Below are 18,428 nucleotides of genomic sequence, written 5' to 3'. Positions count from 1 at the left end.
GTCAGTGGGCTGATCCAATGAAATGAAGCTCCTGGGTTTTTTTGGTGGGGAGGGGAATCAAAGCTAGTAGAACCTGAATTTAATACGAGGGAAACTTTCCACATGTCAAGTCTCTCATGCCGGTTATGATTAGAGATGAACTGAAGGTAATCACCTCCCCCCCCCCCCAACATCAAAAACATCTCCTGTTTGGAGGCAGTACCCTAGTACTTTATGTGAGGATGTTTACTTATTCATTTACTGAACTTAACAATTGCTCTTGTCTTCTGTGAGCCAAATCGCTTCTGTGGCTTTGTGATATTATTCTGTCCATTGTGTGAGATCCCTGATTGGTTGGGACCACACATGGAATAATCCAGGATGCAGCAACAATGGAAAAATGTATTTCGCTCCAGCATTGCCGTTCACTGTTGAGTCGCTAGAGCTAAAATTAATGAGACCATCATCAGGTGCACAATGAGAGCATGTGGAAGGACTTGCAAAACATTAAAGTATTGTGTCTTAGCATTGTTATTATGCATGACTTACATAGCATATTTGGCCATATATTTATATGACAGTTTACCTCTGCCTTTCTTGCATTCAAAAACAGATATTTATTTTTACAGATGGAGATCTGACGTAGGGTCTTATACATGTTTTTTAGGGAGTTCAGAGCTGAACAGGAACCAAAAACCATACCTTCATAGATAGAGCAGAGCGAAGCCAGAACCTGCCCCAGGTATAACCCAGATGTGCTTGTGTATATAAAAGCCAATCTTCCCTTCAATATTTCCCTCCAAAGTGAGCATCTGTACTCAAATTTAGGATTTCATTTTGTGCCGTGTACAAAGAACTGGTTTTTAAAATAAAACAAAAACAAGCGCACATACACGCTCACAGAGAATTGATTTAAAACAACAACACACCAAACCCAAACCTCACACTTGTTATTTATTTCATTAATTCCCACTTGCTCTGTGCATCTCCCTCCGCGGTTCTTCCTCCCGCCTCCCCTTGTAAATGGTGTTTTTGTCAATCGATATGACTGATGGGAGAGGAAGAGAAAGCGGTGCAGAGCAATTTGTCCGACTTCAGATGGCCTGAAAGACAAACCGTTTCAAAGGCAGGTTGACTATCATTTAATAAGGAGCCAAGAGGGTGTTGCATGTAACACACGGTCCCTAGACTGGCCGTTATCCTCAGAGGCAGACGGGCTCAACTTGACAGGGAAGCAAGAGGCGGAGGGAGGGGGGGGGGAATCCTGCTGGTTGCAATTAACAAGAGATATCATAGGAATGAAAAAGAAGGGTAGTTGGGGGGGGGGAGGTGTGGCTGTGTGGCTCTGCTAGTGCCAAGCCTTGGAAGAAGGATTAGTTACCAACCGTTTCTACCAGGAAAAAAATGAGAGCTTTCTGGAGATTGTTGCTTACAAGTGTCAAGGCAAGGTGTGACAGTGAAGGACTTGTTTTGTGTCCGTACACACACCACATCAGCCTGTGTGTGTGTATGTTCTGAGACAGGGCTTAGCTTCTTTGTAAAATCCAGTGTGCATTCTTTGGCTCCTAAGGGATGCGGGTGGCACTGTGGGTTAAACCACAGAGCCTAGGACTTGCCGATTAGAAGGTCGGTGGTTCAAATCCCCGCGAGGGGGTGAGCTCCCGTTGCTCGGTCCCTGCTCCTGCCAACCTAGAAGTTCGAAAGCACGTAAAAATGCAAGTACCATATTTTTTGCTCTATAAGACGCACCAGACCATAAGACGCACCTAGTTTTTGGAGGAGGAAAACAAGAAAAAATAATATTCTGAATCTCAGAAGCCAGAACAGCACAGAACTCTTGCTATTCTGGCTTCTGGGATAGCTGCACAGCCTGTATTCGCTTATTCGCTCCATAAGACGCACACACATTTCCCCTTACTTTTTGGAAGGGAAAAAGTGAGTCTTATAGAGCAAAAAATACGGTACCACTCTGGCGGGAAGGTAAACGGCGTTTCCGTGTGCTGCTCTGGTTCGCCAGAAGCGGCTTAGTCATGCTGGCCACATGACCCGGAAGCTGTACGCCGGCTCCCTCGGCCAATAAAGCGAGATGAGTGCCGCAAACCCCAGAGTCGGCCTTGACTGGACCTAATGTTCAGGGTTCCCTTTACCTTTACCTTTATTCTTTGGCTCCTAGCAGTGCGAGCTCACTAGATGCTCCGAGTTGTGAATTGTCTGTGATTTGGGTCCCCCATTTCCTTCTCCCAACCAGAGGAAAGCTCATGGAGGTGTGAACACACGTGACACAGAATCCCCTACCAATTGTCAGAGTCCTTGTTGGCCAACCATGATGTTTGCTCATCGCATCTGAGTTGGCCGCATAGTGTTCAGTGGAGAAGTGGGGCATGGGACTCAAGACTTTCTAGATGCAAAGCAGATGTTCTACCTAAGAAGAGACCTGCTGGATCAGGCCCCCTCCAATGTATTGGTTACCAGATTTTTTTTCCAGTGAATCTGGGGACACTTTTCAACTTCAATGGATTTTGTATGGGGACTGATTTGTAAATCCGGGGACTGTCCCCGGGAAACGGGGACATCTGATAACCTTACTCCAATGCAGCAAAATGTTGAAGTTGAATTTATTTAACAACACCATATATTTGTGTCTGTGTGTGTGTAACTCAACAATTTTCCAACAAAGAAATGTCACCAACAGCTTTGATAATGTGCTTTCATTGCTTAGATCTACCACCTCCGTGCTTAAAAAAAAACACCACACGTTCTTCATCTCAGCCATTCTTTCCATTTCTGCCTATATGAATCAGTTCTCTATTGCACGGAACTCCTGCTGGGATTAATTTCACTGTATTTTATTTCATATGGAGAGTGCAAGGTGAAAGGCACCGAGAGCTCATTTCTTTGTGCTGGTTTGTGCGGGGTCAGGAGAAAGTTACTAGGCTGGATGAAAGTCAGGGCGACTTTCACAGGACTTGCGGTCCACTCGGTCCAAAAGGCTGAGCGTGGGAAGGAAGTATGCATTGTAAAAGGCTGTGTTTGTCTATATGCTGTGTTTGTGTGTAGGAACGGGGTGGGTGAGTGGGACGTTGCTTTAGTTCGCATCTAGAGATGAAATCGCCCAATATGCACTTCTCTGAATTTTGTAGTTTTCAGGCTATGTTTTTTTTATTTTAAAGGCATAAGCACCTGTAAAGTGTGCATATCGGTGCATATATTAGTAGAATACTTTTTTTCTGGGGGGGACACATATCCCTAAACATTTTGTGAATCTAGGTTTGGCCTCATTGAGGGGCAGTATTTCAATATGTGTATGACAGGGTGTCTCTCTCTCTCTCACCCCCCCCCCCATAAGAAACCTTTTAAAAAAAATATTGATATAATTTCAATTATAAAGAAATAAATCTGGAAATTTTGGTATGGCAAGGCTGCTACATGTCCTTTTCTCACTTCACATTCAGCCTTATATTGTGCAGGACATTTTTTGTTGTTGTTTATATGTATTTCTAAACCACTTGATCTTTAAATATTTCCAATGTCAATAGAACAATTAGAGTCTTGAGAGGAGGAAAGACTAAGAAAGTCCAGAAATAATTATCCTGAAAGTTATTCACAAATAAGGGAACCGCTATAAGCAGATGGAAACACTAGCAGGATCGCAATAACACTTGTAATGTAGCAAATACTATGGACAAAAAGGAGAGACATAAAATATGGATTATGAAATAATATGCAGTTGAAAAGGACGACAATAGGACCCATGGAGGAGAAGGTGGGCAGTCCAGAGATTCGGTGAAATCTCTAATTATGGATATGTATATTGTATTGTACTGTTATAATTCTATATTTGTAAAACCAAATAAAAATTATTTCAGAAATAATTACTACTACTGCAGAAATAATTAATGCAGATAAACCCTTAATATCACAATGTAAGGGTCTGCTCTAAATCATATGACTGTAGAGTTCTCTCTTTTCTTTTCTAGCCTTTACTGGCATATAAGTGAAAACAGTTTAATCATAAAAAATCATGCAAAGTCACCCAAATACATTGATAATCCAAACACATACAATAGATATGAATAAATCAGGTAACTGTAGATTAGGTAACTGAATCAGGTAACTGAATAAATCAGGTAACTGTAGATTTAGCTTTAAAGATCTCGGCTAAGTATCCCCAAACAATCTTGGTAGTTTTGGGAGTATCATCCCCGACAAATATTGGATTACAGACTCTTACAAACTCTATGAGTTGGAAGGGACCCTGAGAGTCACCTAGTCCAGCCCTCTGCAATGCAGAAATCTCTCGTTACCTCAGATTTGTTCAGTGGAGAAGTGGGGTATGGAACCTGGGACCTTCTAAGTACAAAGCAGGATCAGGCCAATACAGCATCTCTGTTCTCACAAAGATCAACCAGATGCCTATGGGAAGCCTGCAAGCAAAAGTATGAGCACAACAGGAACCTCCTCACTTGAGGTTCCCAGCAACGGATATTCAGAGGCATACCACCTACAACAGTGAAGGAAGAATATCGCCCCTGATAGGCTTGTCCTCCATGAATTTATCTAATCCTTTTTAAAAAACTTTTTAGAATAATAATAATAAAAAAAGCTGCCCAAGTTGTTGGCCATCACAACATACAGTGGTACCTTGGTTCTCAAGCGCCTTGGTACTCAAACAACCTGGAACCCAAACACTGCAAACCCGGAAGTAAGTGTTCCGGTTTGTGAACTTTCTTTGGAAGCCAAACGTGCTCTGTTTTGAGTGTTACGCTTCCAATTTGAGTGCCACACTTCCGTTTTGAGTGTTACGCTGAGGTCTGTCTGTTTTTGCTATTTATTTTGTGTTTTTGTTTTTGCGGCTCTTTTTTGGTTGTTTTTGTGACTGTGTGGAACCCAGTTCAGCTATTGATTGATTGATTGATTGATTGATTGATTGATTTTGTGTGTGATGGCAGTACATTGTTTATTGCTTTCATTTTATGGATCAGTGGTCTTGTTAGATAGTAAAATTCATGTTAAATTTCTGTTTTAGGGGTTGTTTTTAAAAGTCTGGAACGGATTAATCCATTTTGCATTACTTTCTATGGGAAAGCACATCTTGGTTTTTGGAACGGACTTCCGGAACAGATTAAGTTTGAGAACCAAGGTACCACTGTAGTTTGAAAGTGAATTCCTACCACTACTCCTGAACAACAACCTTTTGCCAAGTGAAAAGGAGCTCCAAGTTGCTGACACTTAAATCCAAGTGAACAAAGAATAGTTAAAAGTTCCTACACATAGTGGCAAGAGTCTTGATAGCACAAAGATGGGAGAATGAGGAAACCCCGACAAAAGAACAGTGGCAAGAGAAATTGATGAACTATGCAGAAATGGCTAAATTGACATACAAATTGAGAGATAAAGACAACTGTGACTTTAAAGAAGAATGGGAACTTTTCACATATTACTTAAAAAGACAACGAAACAAACTGGACTACTTGGCAGGTTTTGAATATACACAAATCTTTGTTAATGTAGTAGATAGATAATATAAGGATTTATACAATTTTACAGTATGCAGAGAATAATGTGAGTTGAGAAATCAGAGAGAGGAGGTGAGGGAAGTCTGGGGGGGAGGGAGGGTTTGATGGGGAGGTGGGGGGAAATGGGGGGTGGGATGATGAATATGAGATGTTTTGATGTTTTGTTATGGTGAAATGGTTAATATATTTTTTTCAAAAAGTTCCTACACATAGATTAAAAAACAACAGCAACAACTACAAACGAATAGCTAAAGAGAAAACCCTTCTTTGGTATGACATGGCAATTTCTAAGACATTAGCAATTTAGGAATTGGATAGATAGCTTGAAGCTCCCTATAAAATCACGACAGCTAGCAGTATATAGCAGCTTATTTGTGATCCTCCTCCTCATTGTGCCAGGGTATTTCCCCTCCCCCCAGTGTTTTACGATGCACAGTGCCAAAATGACTCTCCCTTCCTCCAGAAACAAACTTTGTGTTTCTTAATAATCACAAAATTCTCCGGGGGGTGCGGGTGGGTGGGTGGGGGAATCAAGTTGTTTCCTTCTTTCATCATGTCCCTAAAAACCACGAAGCCTGGCTTCAAAAAGGAGGAGGCTTCAAAGTGTCGAAAGCGACAGTGTGCACACTCTGGTCCAGCCAAGCGGCCAGCCAGCCCCTCTCAAGTTTCTGTTTGTGGCAGTCTGATCATTGCAGAGCTGCGGCACCAATTTCCTCCTCTTTTCCCTGAACCGATGCCATCACTCAGTAGACTTGGAGAAAGGTCACAGAATCGGCTGCTTGAGCGGGATCCTTTCCAGGACTGCTGGTCCTCATTTTTTAAGTGAGCAGTCGGGAGGAAGCAAAGAAGAAGACGAAGAAGAAGAAGCTGTCACTGCAACACAACAAGAACTTTTGAAACGTCTGTGAGGATGGGAGGACTCAGCACAGCAGCAAAACTCTCGAGTTTTGCTCTTCGCTTCTCACTTTGAGGCATGATCCTGATTTCCCTAGATGTGCTTGAGACAGGAGATAAATGGATGCCATTGGCATCTGTGTTATATACAGTGGTACCTCGGTTACAGACACTTCAGGTTACAGACTCTGGTATCCCAGAAGTAGTACCTCAGGTTAAGAACTTTGCTTCAGGATGAGAACAGAAATCACGTGGCGGGGGTGCGGCGGCAGCGGGAGTCCCCATTAGCTAAAGTGGTACCTCAGGTGAAGAACAGTTTCAGGTTGAGAATGGACCTCCAGAACAAATTAAGTTCTTAACCCGAGGTACCACTGTACTGTTCCTCCATTTTCTTTATGAAATGTATGTATCTAAAACATTTAATACAGTGGTTTCCTCCCAGGAAATCCAGGGCATCCTGTATTTTATTTTCACAAGAGCTCTGTAGGATAAGGCAGGGTAATTAATATAAGTTTAACAGAGGGCAGTCCAACAACCTCTGGAATACACCTGGTTTGGTCAGTCTTTAAGATGTTATAAAATACAACCACCCCTTGGAAAGGTTGGGACTGAGCCAAACTGAAGAGGTAGAGGCTGTGAATATTTTTATGCACCTTGAAAAGGGGACCTGTTTATGTTTTTTTTATTTTGGTGGGGAGGGAGGTGTGCCAGTGGCGTAGCGTGGGGGGTGCAGGGGGGCGGCCGCACCGGGCGCAACATCTGGGGGGGGGGGCGCTCACACTCGCAGCTCTCTGCCCCCTGCTAAAATCCACGGGTTAGGGGGTGGAAATTACTTGCCTTGCCCCGGGTGCTGACAACCCACGCTACGCCACTGAGGATGTGAAAGCAAAAGGAGAAGGGAATGTGCCCCTGTGGCCTTGGCCCGTTAAAGTTCCAAAGCAGCAGCAGCAGCAGCAGCAGATCAGAGGAAAGATATCTTCAAACAGATGTGGAAAACTGCATGAGAGAGAGGGGGGGGGGAACCCACCAGTTGTGTGACTGGCTGGAGATGAAGTAACATGTGGAGAAATGCACAGCATCTCATCTGCAGCCTTCTGCAGCCAGACCATCAGCCCAAAGAGAAAATCACCCTCGGGTCCTCAACTGCATGGCTTATGCCTATAGGTCTTTTAACTACAAAGATGGACAGTGGAATGTCCGGGTGCCATGGCTATAATGGGTGGAAGCATTCCCTGCACGGAACATTTTTATCTATCTATCCACCCCACAGTCTAATCATCACCACCACCACCATCATCAAATCAAACATGCTTTACCTCCACAGTTGGAGGGCAATATGGCTCTGTCAGGCTTTGGAGGATCAGATCCCTCCCCCGGTGGCAGTAAATAAGCAGATCAAATGAAAGGAGCATTCTTACCAGTTAGTTTCTTTAACAATCACAGTGAGAGACAAAGGAATGCATATCTCTCTAGAAATGGCATTGCTCCAGGTAAGGGTTCATCCCCTCCGTCCCCATTAACCTACATCTCTCCTGCATTGGGAAATCTGAGCTTGCTCTCTGTTCTATCACTCTCAAACCTGTCTAGTCTTAGGCGAAGGGGGGTCAGGAATGCTGTCCAAGGACAATGCATCTGCCAGCTCTCTCTCTCGCGCGCTCTCCCTCTCTCTCTCCCTCTCTCCTGGTGTTTCCTCTTCTAGCTGTTCTTCACCCAGTATTTCCCAGCTTCCCCCCTCTGGACTATGCCCTTCTGCAAACCACTGTTCTAAATCAATACTGTCCTCCTGCACTTGGAAAGGTTCAAGAGAGGGGGGGGTGCGGCTCCCACTATTCCTCCTCAGTCCAGCCCCTGACAGCCTCCGAATGGGGAGAGTGCTGTTGTATGTAGGTCCTGTTTGGTCACTGTGCGAACAGGGTGAAGGACCCAGGGTGAAGGGTGATCTACCAGGATACCTCTTATGTTCTTATACCTAATGATTTATATCCTTTGTTGTTTGTTGTTGTTGTTTAGTCATTTAGTCGTGTCTGACTCTTCGTGACCCCATGGACCAGAGCACACCAGGCACTCCTGTCTTCCACTGCCTCCCGCAGTTTGGCCAAACTCATGCTGGTAGCTTTGAGAACACTGTCCAACCATCTCGTCCTCTGTTGTCCCCTTCTCCTTGTGCCCTCAATTTTTCCCAGCATCAGTCTCTTTTCCAGGGAGTCTTCTCTTCTCATGAGGTGGCCAAAGTATTGGAGCCTCAACTTCAGGATCTCTCCTTCGAGTGAGCACTCAGGGCTGATTTCCTTCAGAATGGATCGGTTTGATCTTCTTGCAGTCCATGGGACTCTCAAGAGTCTCCTCCAGAACCATAATTCAAAAGTATCAATTCTTCGGCGATCAGCCTTCTTTATGGTCCAGCTCTCACATCCATACATCACTACTGGGAAAACCATAGCTTTAACTATACGAGCCTTTGTTGGCAAGGTTATGTCTCTGCTTTTTAAGATGCTGTCTAGGTTTGTCATTGCTTTTCTCCCAAGAAGCAGGCGTCTTTTAATTTCATGATTGCTGTCACCATCTGCAGTGATCATGGAGCCCAAGAAAGTAAAATCTCTCACTCCCTTCATTTCTTCCCCTTCTATTTGCTAGCAGGTGATGGGACCAGTGGCCATGATCCTTAATGGTGACTAAATCATAGTAAATAGTAAGCTATATACTTATATACGCACGAGGTGAGCCCACTCTAGGGGTGGAGGTGTCTTCTGCCCCCTCAATATTTGTTTCAAGGGGGTCCTGCCACCCCCCCCCAAAAAAATATTGAGGGGGCCTGGCCTGCATGCTCCGTCAATGCTGGGTGGAACATTTTGTTTACTGGATTATATGCTCTGATCCTGTGGTTTATTTAGGGTGGATCTAGACACACCAAAAAAAGCACTTTGGGAAAACACATTGCCAACTTCATAGAGGGAAATCACATTGGCCAAAGACGGGACTCCACAGCGCCATCTGGTGTCACAGTATTATAACACACGTAATGCGCTTTTTCTTTACTAATGTTGCTGAGTCCATATTCCTACAGACCTCTGCTCATGCAACAGGGACTCACCTTCCATCCCTCGTCTTTGCAGACCCCAATGCTCCCTCCAGATCTGATCCAGAGGGTCCCCCCAGCCCTCCAGCAGAGATTTTTTGAGAGAGTGTGGGGAGCTTTGAGGTGGGTGGTGGGAGGAACATCCCGTTGCACCAGTGGAAGCCCAATCTGCTTACACACAGAGAGCATTGGCTATCACCCATGGACAAGAGGGAATAGTTATTCTCTTCAGTTTTTCCACCATTGTGCATTGCAAAATCGGATAATCCTGTTGCCCTGATTAAACTGATTGGTTCAGCTGAATGTTTGCAGTTCCCTGTGTAACTCGGAGGCCACATTGGCGGGTATGTCAAGCCATGCTGGCATTGCCATTGGTAACCTAGAGGGGAAAGCACAGCAGACAGTATTCCAGAAGACAGAACTGGGCCATCCTGTCCCGAAGGACACCCTTGCATTCTGTTGCAAGCCCAGAAACAACCTGTTGGAAAATGAAGTATTTGCAAGAAATCAACACTGGATCCTTCAGAAGACAACGCAGTAGGTGCACCAATTAGAAGCGACACAGAGATGTCTGTTGTTCTTGAGTTCATTGTGACAGACAGACAGACAACCACAGGGGTCGTAAAATAATGGCTCCTTTTATCATATGATTGGCAGCAGAGGGATGAAAAAAAGATAACATATTTTATTTATTTACAGTATTGTTTCATATCTATAAAGAAATGTGAGCAAAGGAGGATCAATTTGAAATACGTAAATTGCTAGAAGTTCTTCCTTGTAAGTTTTTCCTATGCCCATCTACCCTCCTCCCCCAAATTAACAGGTTCTCTACACTCTGTTGTGATCCACCTGCCCTTCTAGAGGCCTGTTCCTAGTCTTCATTCTTCCCTTAATTTCTGGACTGATAAACGTAGGCGTTAGTGACTTTATTCATGGCTTCGGACACATTTGTAACTGTGGAGAAAAAAAATGTAAGTGCATACTGGAAGCATAGATTTGGTTTGCTGGTACAAATGCCATGTGTCGGATCTGGTATTAAGTTAGGGATTGCCAACCTCTTTGGAAGTTTTGAAAAAGGGCTATGGGCGCCAGTCACAAAATGGCTGCCACCTGGACCTGGCAAAAAACAAAATGGCTGCTGTGGTGGCATGGTATAACACAAGATGGCGGCCACATCTTAAAAATCAGTAAAGGGTATTGTCAGGGGTTTAGGAGCAGAGGCACGGGCAAGGGAGGAAACAGAGAGCGAAGGGGAGGAGGCAGAAGAAAAGATGAGTGATGACGACGACCCGAGATCTCCTAGTCTTTCCAGTGAATCAGAGGATTCACAGAAAGGAGCACCAGTGGCCAGGGCAAGGGGGGAGTCTAGGGGGGCACCCCAGGAAGATAGAGCCAGAGGGGACTCAGAGGGGAGCAGCTGGAAATCGGGACCAGCGTCACCGCCAGGAAGCAGGGAAGAGGAAAGGAGCCAGGGGGGAAGCGCTGGCAGCTCACCACAGGAGGGAGGGCATGAGTCAGGAGTGGCCACACCTCCATCGGGGAGCGAAGAAACGGTTAAGAGGAAAGTGGAAGGTTGGGCGCGCGCGCCAAGTTCAAATGCAGAGGAAGGCGGCGCAGTAAGCAGCCCCGAAAGGGAACCAGGTCCTAAAGCCCGGCGCAAGGAGGCAGGAGGGTCCGGGTCAGCGTCAGAAGAATCCCGGAAGGAAGAAGCCCCGGGGGGTAGAGGGACCCAGAGGAGGACAGTCAGGCGGAAAAGGTGGAGCAAGGCTAGGATATTAAGTTGGTGCACACGGGGCGGAGACTCAGACGGAGCTTCGCCGATCTAGCTACTAGACGTAGAGTTGCGCGCAGCAGCGTGAGAATGGAAACTGTAATTCAATAAAGACTTTTACTTAATGATCGCTGGCTAGCGTGATCCTCTGTGAGCTAGGATCTTCAAGCAGCTCTGACAGGTATATTGTTAGAAGGATCTAGAGTGGCTCAATGATCCCCCATGTTTCCTCGAAAACCTTCTACTGGTGGTGTTTTGATAGAAAAAGAAGCAGCACCTTCAAATAGAGATGCCAAATGTGAGAGGAGGGTGACAGACCAATAAAAATGGCTGCAGAGGCCAGGCCATGGGCTGCTCCCCTGTACTATGATATGCCTGCTATTTCTTTGTCAGTTTTCTAAGGAGTATATGCCAGGTGGATGCTATTGACCTTTTCCAAACAGATTGCTTGTCTAGCAAGTACTGTCCACTGTTAGCTGTGGCAGAATCAATTCTGGGTAAAAGTTTTCCTCCTCTCCTCAGTTGTGTGTGTGGTGGGGATATATTGTTTTCAGGACCCCATTCCCCTCAAGCACATGGTTGGCACAGTCAGAACGGCTAGGTGCACAGGTTGCAAAGTGTGGGCAGCCTATGCTGTGTATATTTTGCATTTTGATCATGACCATTAAAGAAAATTCAGAGAGAGCAGAAGACCCTCTGGAGAGTCTCGACAAAACAAAGCACACAGTGCCTAACTCTTATTGGAAAAGCTAAAATGTAGAGATGCCCCATGAAGAAGCAAAAGAGCTGATCAATGACCATGCTAAATGCATTTTGCATAACAGTTAGAAGAAGTCTATTCTGTTTCATTTTGATCCCTGCCTGCCCCCCACCCCCCATATTTTGAAGATGAAAATAAACAAAGCCACTGAGGGTCTCCTTTGCACATGAAAATTTGACATTGCAGTTGTGGTTTTTAAAGAATAGCCTTTACCAAACAGCAAATATCAAAATGCCATTAAGTATTGATAAAGAAAGTTTACAAAATTAAGGGAAGGGAAAAGTGGCTGGAAGTCTTCTAAAGTCTTCACATTTTTATGCTGCTGTTCCTAGGAATGTGGTTTTTTAAACAACAACAACTTATCATCCTGAGTGAAATACTCTGGAAGGCATATTTGAATGTTCATGGAGTGGATCTATGTGAACTAGCTAAAGGGAATTCTCTTTAGAACATGATAAGAATTCTGCTGGATCAGACCAGAGGCTTATTGAGGGCAGCATTTTGTTCCTGCAGTGTCCAACCAGATGCCCATGGAGGCATGAGGACGATAGCACTCTTCCCCTCATGTTTCTCCGGTAGCCTTCTTCACCATGGATTTCTCTAATCCCTCTGGGAAGCCATCTAAGCTAGCAAGCATAATGGCATTTTATGGTAACAAATCCCATAGTTTAACTATGTGAAGAAGTCTGTCTGACTGTTCCAACATTCAGTTTCGTCAGATGGGTTCTAGTATTATGTTTTTAAACACTTCTATCACGCACCTCTTTATTCACCTTCTCTCTAAACTGAGTCACTCCAGTCTCGTGATCATTTTATTTGCTTTTGGGGGGCATATTTTCATCTTTTTTTGTGTTGCAACCAGTATTCGAAGTGCAGTTGCATCTTGAATCATTGGAAAGAAAATATGCCCTCTGGCCACACACTCCATTGTCACATCTCTCCTGTTTTGGCACATCTAACATTATTTATAAAACTTTTTTTATATAAATAACCAGGATTAGATGCTGGTTAAACCACTGTTTCTTGGTTCAGCTGTGTTTTAACAAACCCCGGTGTTCTTTATGGCATGAGAGAGAAGGAAGGGAAGAAGGGAGTATATATGGGCCCAACATTCATTCTTGGTCTAATAAACCACAATTTATTAGACTGACAATGCAATCCTGTACATACTAATTCAAAAGTAAGTCCCACTGAGTGCAGTAGAACTTATTTCCAGACATGTGTGCACAGGATTGCAGCCCAAGATTATTACATTTGAACAAGACCTATAAGGGAGAGAGAACGCAAATGTATGTATAGGAAATGATGACATTTTCATCCCCAATAAAGTTTTTGATTTGAGTTTCTACTGAAAGGAGGCTGCATTTTAATGTTGTATTTTAATCTTGTTTTTTAAGTTGTATTTCAATCAATTGTTTTTATATCTGGTGTTAGCCGCCCTGAGCCCAGTCTTGGCTGGGGAGGGCGGGGAATAAATAATTTTTATTGTTGTTGTTGTTGTTGTTGTTATCATCATCATCATCATCATCATCATATCTGGATTGCATACATGGGAAGTATGTATGAACTGTCCACTTCATTATCCACTGGAGATGGGAAACAGATCCTGCAACCTCAAAGTTCCTTCTGATTGTGAGTGTGGCATCAGCTAAACGATGAATGAGAGGAAATAGGCATTTAGATTTCAGAATAATAATAATAATAATAATAATAATAATAATAATAATAATAATAATAATTTATTATTTATATCCCGCCCATCTGCCTGGGTTTCCAACAAAATAGTAAAATACAATGGTCTGTTAAACATTAAAAGCTTCCCTGAACAGGGCTGCCTTCAGATGTCTTCTAAAAGTCTGGTAGTTGTTTTTCTCTTTGACATCTGATGGGAGGGCGTTCCACAGGGCGGGTGCCGCTACTGAGAAGACCCTCTGCCTGGTTCCCTGTAACTTGGCTTCTTGCAGCAAGGGAACCTGCAAGATACAATATGCCTCTACATTCCCTTAATGTGCTGGATGTTACACATCTTTCTAGAGGTGTTGGAGGTAGGGAAGACCTACCTAGTGAGTCAGGAGGAGGGATCTTCTCCACTGTGCGTAGAGGAAAGGAAAGTGGGCAATAGCTAAATCAGGTGGGCATTAAAATATCTTCCACAAACAATTGCACGGTCTATCTGGATGTACCTTCCTCTAACATGGAGAAGGCCTTCAATAGCAGGGGCAGAATGGAGGCAGGCGGAGCAAGAAAAGAACTTGGTATTTCAGACCCAAAGCCTGAGCTCAGCCTAGTAGGCTGGGGGCAATGCCAACGGCAAGGAAGGTGGCTCTGTAGTGGGGCATATGCATTGCATGCAGAATGACTCAGATTCAATCCCTAGGACTGGGAGAGAACCCTGCCTGAAACCCTGCAGAAGGCGCTGCCACTCAGTGTAGACCAGGGTTTCCCAAACTTGGGTCGCTTGTGGTTTTCGGACTACAACTCCCATCATCCATAGCTAGCAGGACCAGTGGTCAGGGATGATGGGAACTGCAGTCTGAAAACAGCTGGAGGCTCAAGTTTGGGAAACCCTGGTGTAGACAATCGGTAGCTAGATGGTCCTCAGGGCTGCCTCAGTATCGGCCAGTGTCCAATGTTCCGACAACGGAAATAGCAGCTTATGAGCAGAGCCAAATCTGGATTTTGGGAGCAGAACGATTCATCTGATGGCCCATTGGCCTGATCCAGCAGGCTCTACTTATCTTCATACCCCAATACTGGCTGAACAATAGTTTCACTGGTCAGCCAGTAAAACATCAGTTGGTTGGAAGACGTCTCTCCACAGAATTTGTATAATAATCTTTTTTTTTCCCCTCCCCCAAATGACTCTTCTCTCTGCTCGTCACTACTGTAACTTATGTGACTGGCAATTTGTTTCTTTTTAAGAAGAATTAATTGGGGAGGAGGGAGTTTGCATAAATAAAGAATCTCTTCCTTTAATGCGGATGCTTCTGCCGGCAAAATGTGGCACGTGTAAGTGGGGAGGAATTGTAGCATGTCATCCTCCACTTGGAAATCGGCTCCTGAAATCCTGTCTCTTTGCTCGCTGCAGTCGATGGAGCAGTGGGGAACCAGCTCTCCACATTTTGTTAGGGAGTAATTACATTATTCATATTTTATTTATCCCCTCAAAAGAAACAAGTAATTATTATTACACAATCTGTACCCTCCCCTCCAAAAAAAAATACTGCTTTGGAAAAAATTATCAATTATAATCTAGAAGATTGTCCCCCAAGTAAGACTTCAAATGCGTCTCATTACAGATTTTGTTTTGTTTTGTTTTGTTTAAGGAAGTGTGGTGGAAAAAACAAAGAACTGCTGTGCCGTTGTCTTTTACTTCTCTTTAATGTCGGGTTCAGAAGTAATGATGGTGAGAACAATCAGCCTTCAAGTCTCTGTTTTCCTGTGTTTACTCATTAAACATGAGAACCAGGTGCTCTCATGGGGAGAAAAGCTCATTGTAACATTGGCTTTAGATATCAAAAAAGCCTTTCACCTTTCACTAACAAGCATAACTTCACAGGCAAGGGGGCTGAGATAAATAAAGGAATAAATAAAGGAAGGGGGCCTGCTTTAAAATGAAATGGCGGGGCCCGATCCTGTAAACAAATACTTCTGGCGTGGGGGCAGAAGACTCCCCTTCTCTTGGAGAGGAATCTGACGGAACACAACAAAGCTTTGCTTCGCGCAAAGGCTATGCAGATGGAGGTGCTTTGCCATATTTTGGTCTCTTGCACATGTTACCGGCGTAGCCTCAACCTTAAATCAAATGCTGCCTATAAAAACAATGATAAACTAGACCCAGTTCCAGAATATAATTTTGTGACAGGAACATGTGGCATACCAATGTCTCTTAACTCTTCACCCTTCCTTCAACCTGACCTCACCACCACCACTCTTGCCTTTGGGATCCTTGTCCTTTATCTCCCCTATTTCCTGGCCCCTCTTCCAGGCCCTCAGCCTCCTGTTATGTGAGATTTTGATCCCAGCCAAGTAGACAATTTTCGCTTCCCTCGCAGAAGTTGGATTGCAGACCTTTTTACTTCCAGGAGCAGCTGAACATTCTCTCCCAATCAGGGGCTTTATCACCATGAACAATATTTTAGACTGTATAATAAAATAATTTAAATAAATAAGAGAGAGAAAGGAAGGAAGGAAGGAAGGAAGGAAGGAAGGAAGGAAGGAAGGAAGGAATCCGAGTCCCCTGACCTAGGCTTCTTCTCTTTTGTCTTCCTTTCAGGAAAGGGAAGGTGAGAAAGGGTGAAGAGAGAGAGAAGAGTAGAAAGTCTCCCAGTTGATTTATCTCCTGAGGTGATGGTCTCTTCAAGAACTAGAGGCAGCACTGGTGACCAGGGTTGGCCTGGGAACAACAACAACAACAACAACAACAACAACAACAACAACAACAACCTATTATTTATACCGTGCCCATCCGACTGGGTTTCCCCAGCCACTCTGGGTGGCTTCCAACAAAATATTTAAAAAACAATAAAACATCAAACATTAAAAAATTCCCTAAACAGGGCTGCCTTCAGATGTCTTCTAAAAGTCAGATAGCTGTTTATTTCCTTGACATCTGATGGGAGGGTGTTCCACAGGGCAGGCACCACTACCGAGAAGGACCCTCTGCCTGGTTCCCTGTAACTTTGCTTCTCACGGTGAGGGAACCACCAGAAGACCCTCGGAGCTGGACTGCAGGGTCCGGGCTGAATGGTGAGGGTGGAGACGCTCCTTCAGGTATACTGGGCCGAGGCCATTTAGGGCTTTAAAGGTCAACACCAACACTTAGAAGAGTGCTCAGAACCCAGTTGGGTCCCACTGACAAGGGGGCCAGTTGAGCCCCTTGCCCAAGGGCTCTGAAGATCCTAGAGCGGACACTGACTAGTGGTAGCACCTCATTGAGCTCCCCATCTTGTATATCTGTTCTCTTCTTTTTGGTTTTTATTTCTTCTGATGCCATCCCATAGAATTGTGGAGTTTGAAGGGACCGTCTTGCCCAACCCCCTGCAAGGCAGGAATCTTTTGCCCATGCCACCCACGACCACACTGTCCCTAAGCTCCCTTCTTAGAACTCATCCCCTTTGCGTTTTCTTTCTCCAGAACCAAAACAAAACCTTGTAATGGGAGCTTATATTGTGTGTGGAGGGGGATCAATAGGAATATGGCAGGCATGTTTTGTGTGGTTCATTTGTTATGCTTTCTGGAGACTTCCCTCTTTTCTTCTGGTTTTTATGGCTGACCTTGTTCCTGTTGTTAGTACAGAGGGGTGGTGTGTTTTTGTGTGTTTCCCCCCTCTTCCTTTTTCCTCCTCCAGTGTGGCACTTCTGTAATGTTTTTGTTCTTTGTTCTAGTTCATTCTCCCTTTGAGGTTCCCTCTGATGTTGAGTCAGCGGCATGTTTTTGATACATTCTTCCCTGGCATGTGCATCCTCACTCCAGGTATCAAAAACCCAGAGCAGCAGTTATTTGGAGGGACACTTGTTCGGAGCGACAATGCCTGCCTCGTCCTAATGCCGTCCACCGCAATGGCCACCTGAGTCAACAAATGACCGGTGTTTGAACAAAGGAACAACAGACCTGCACTTTCTCTCAGGCTTTGCGTTTTCACTTTGGCTGTGGAACACACACACACACACACAAAAACACAGAGGACTCCTGTGCTGTGGGGCTTTGAGGAGCAGGTGCGCGACCAGGAGGCAGCTGAAAAGGCACGATGACTTGTGTCGTATGGATAATACCTAGCAGCCAGGCCTCCAACAAAAGGGCAGCTTGTTTTGCCATTGTCTTTTAAGGTCAGGGTCATAAGAACAAACATAAGAAGAGCTCTGCCACATCAGACCAATGGTCGCTCCAGTCCTGTTTCCCACAGTGGCCAACCAGGTGTCTACAAGAATCACACACAAAGGGAAGCCTTTTCCCACTGCATCTCCTGGTGTAAACTGTAGTATTTCAGTTCAGTCCTTGTTTTATGTACAGTGGTACCTCGGGTTACATACACTTCAGGTTACATACGCTTCAGGTTACAGACTCCACTAACCCAGAAATAGTACCTCGCAGCGGCAGCAGGAGGCGCCATTAGCTAAAGTGGTGTTTCAGGTTAAGAACAGACCTCCAGAACGAATTAAGCCAAGGTACCACTGTATAGTCATACCTCGGATCTCAAATGCCTTGGCTCCTGAACAAATTGGCTTCCGAACGATTGAAACCTGGAAGTGAGTGTTCCGGTTTTCAAACGATTTTCAGAAGCCAAACATCGGGCACAGCTTCTGCAGCTTCCAATAATCAGAAGCCGCACCTTGGTTTTTTAATGTTTCCGGGAGTCAAATGGACTCCTGAAACGCATTCTGTTTGAGAACCAAGGTACGACTGTATGTTCCAGTACACAGAGGCTTTAGA

At 44.6% G+C, this 18,428-nt stretch overlaps 1 long non-coding RNA gene across 1 annotated transcript; it reads left to right on the top strand.

The window, feature by feature from the left end:
- The first annotated feature begins 9,228 nt into the window (after positions 1-9,228).
- On the top strand, positions 9,229-16,696 carry LOC310700722. Its single transcript, XR_014522758.1, has 4 exons — positions 9,229-10,659; positions 11,418-11,534; positions 15,323-15,402; positions 16,273-16,696. It is a non-coding gene; the product is annotated as an uncharacterized lncRNA (long non-coding RNA).
- Positions 16,697-18,428: the final 1,732 nt, after the last annotated feature.

Source organism: Podarcis liolepis (genome assembly GCF_965112155.1).
Source record: "Podarcis liolepis genome assembly, chromosome: 2".
NCBI classification, from domain to species: Eukaryota; Metazoa; Chordata; class Lepidosauria; order Squamata; family Lacertidae; genus Podarcis; species Podarcis liolepis.
Note: the sequence above shows the minus strand (reverse complement) of the source record. Positions and strands in the feature narration are given on the sequence as shown.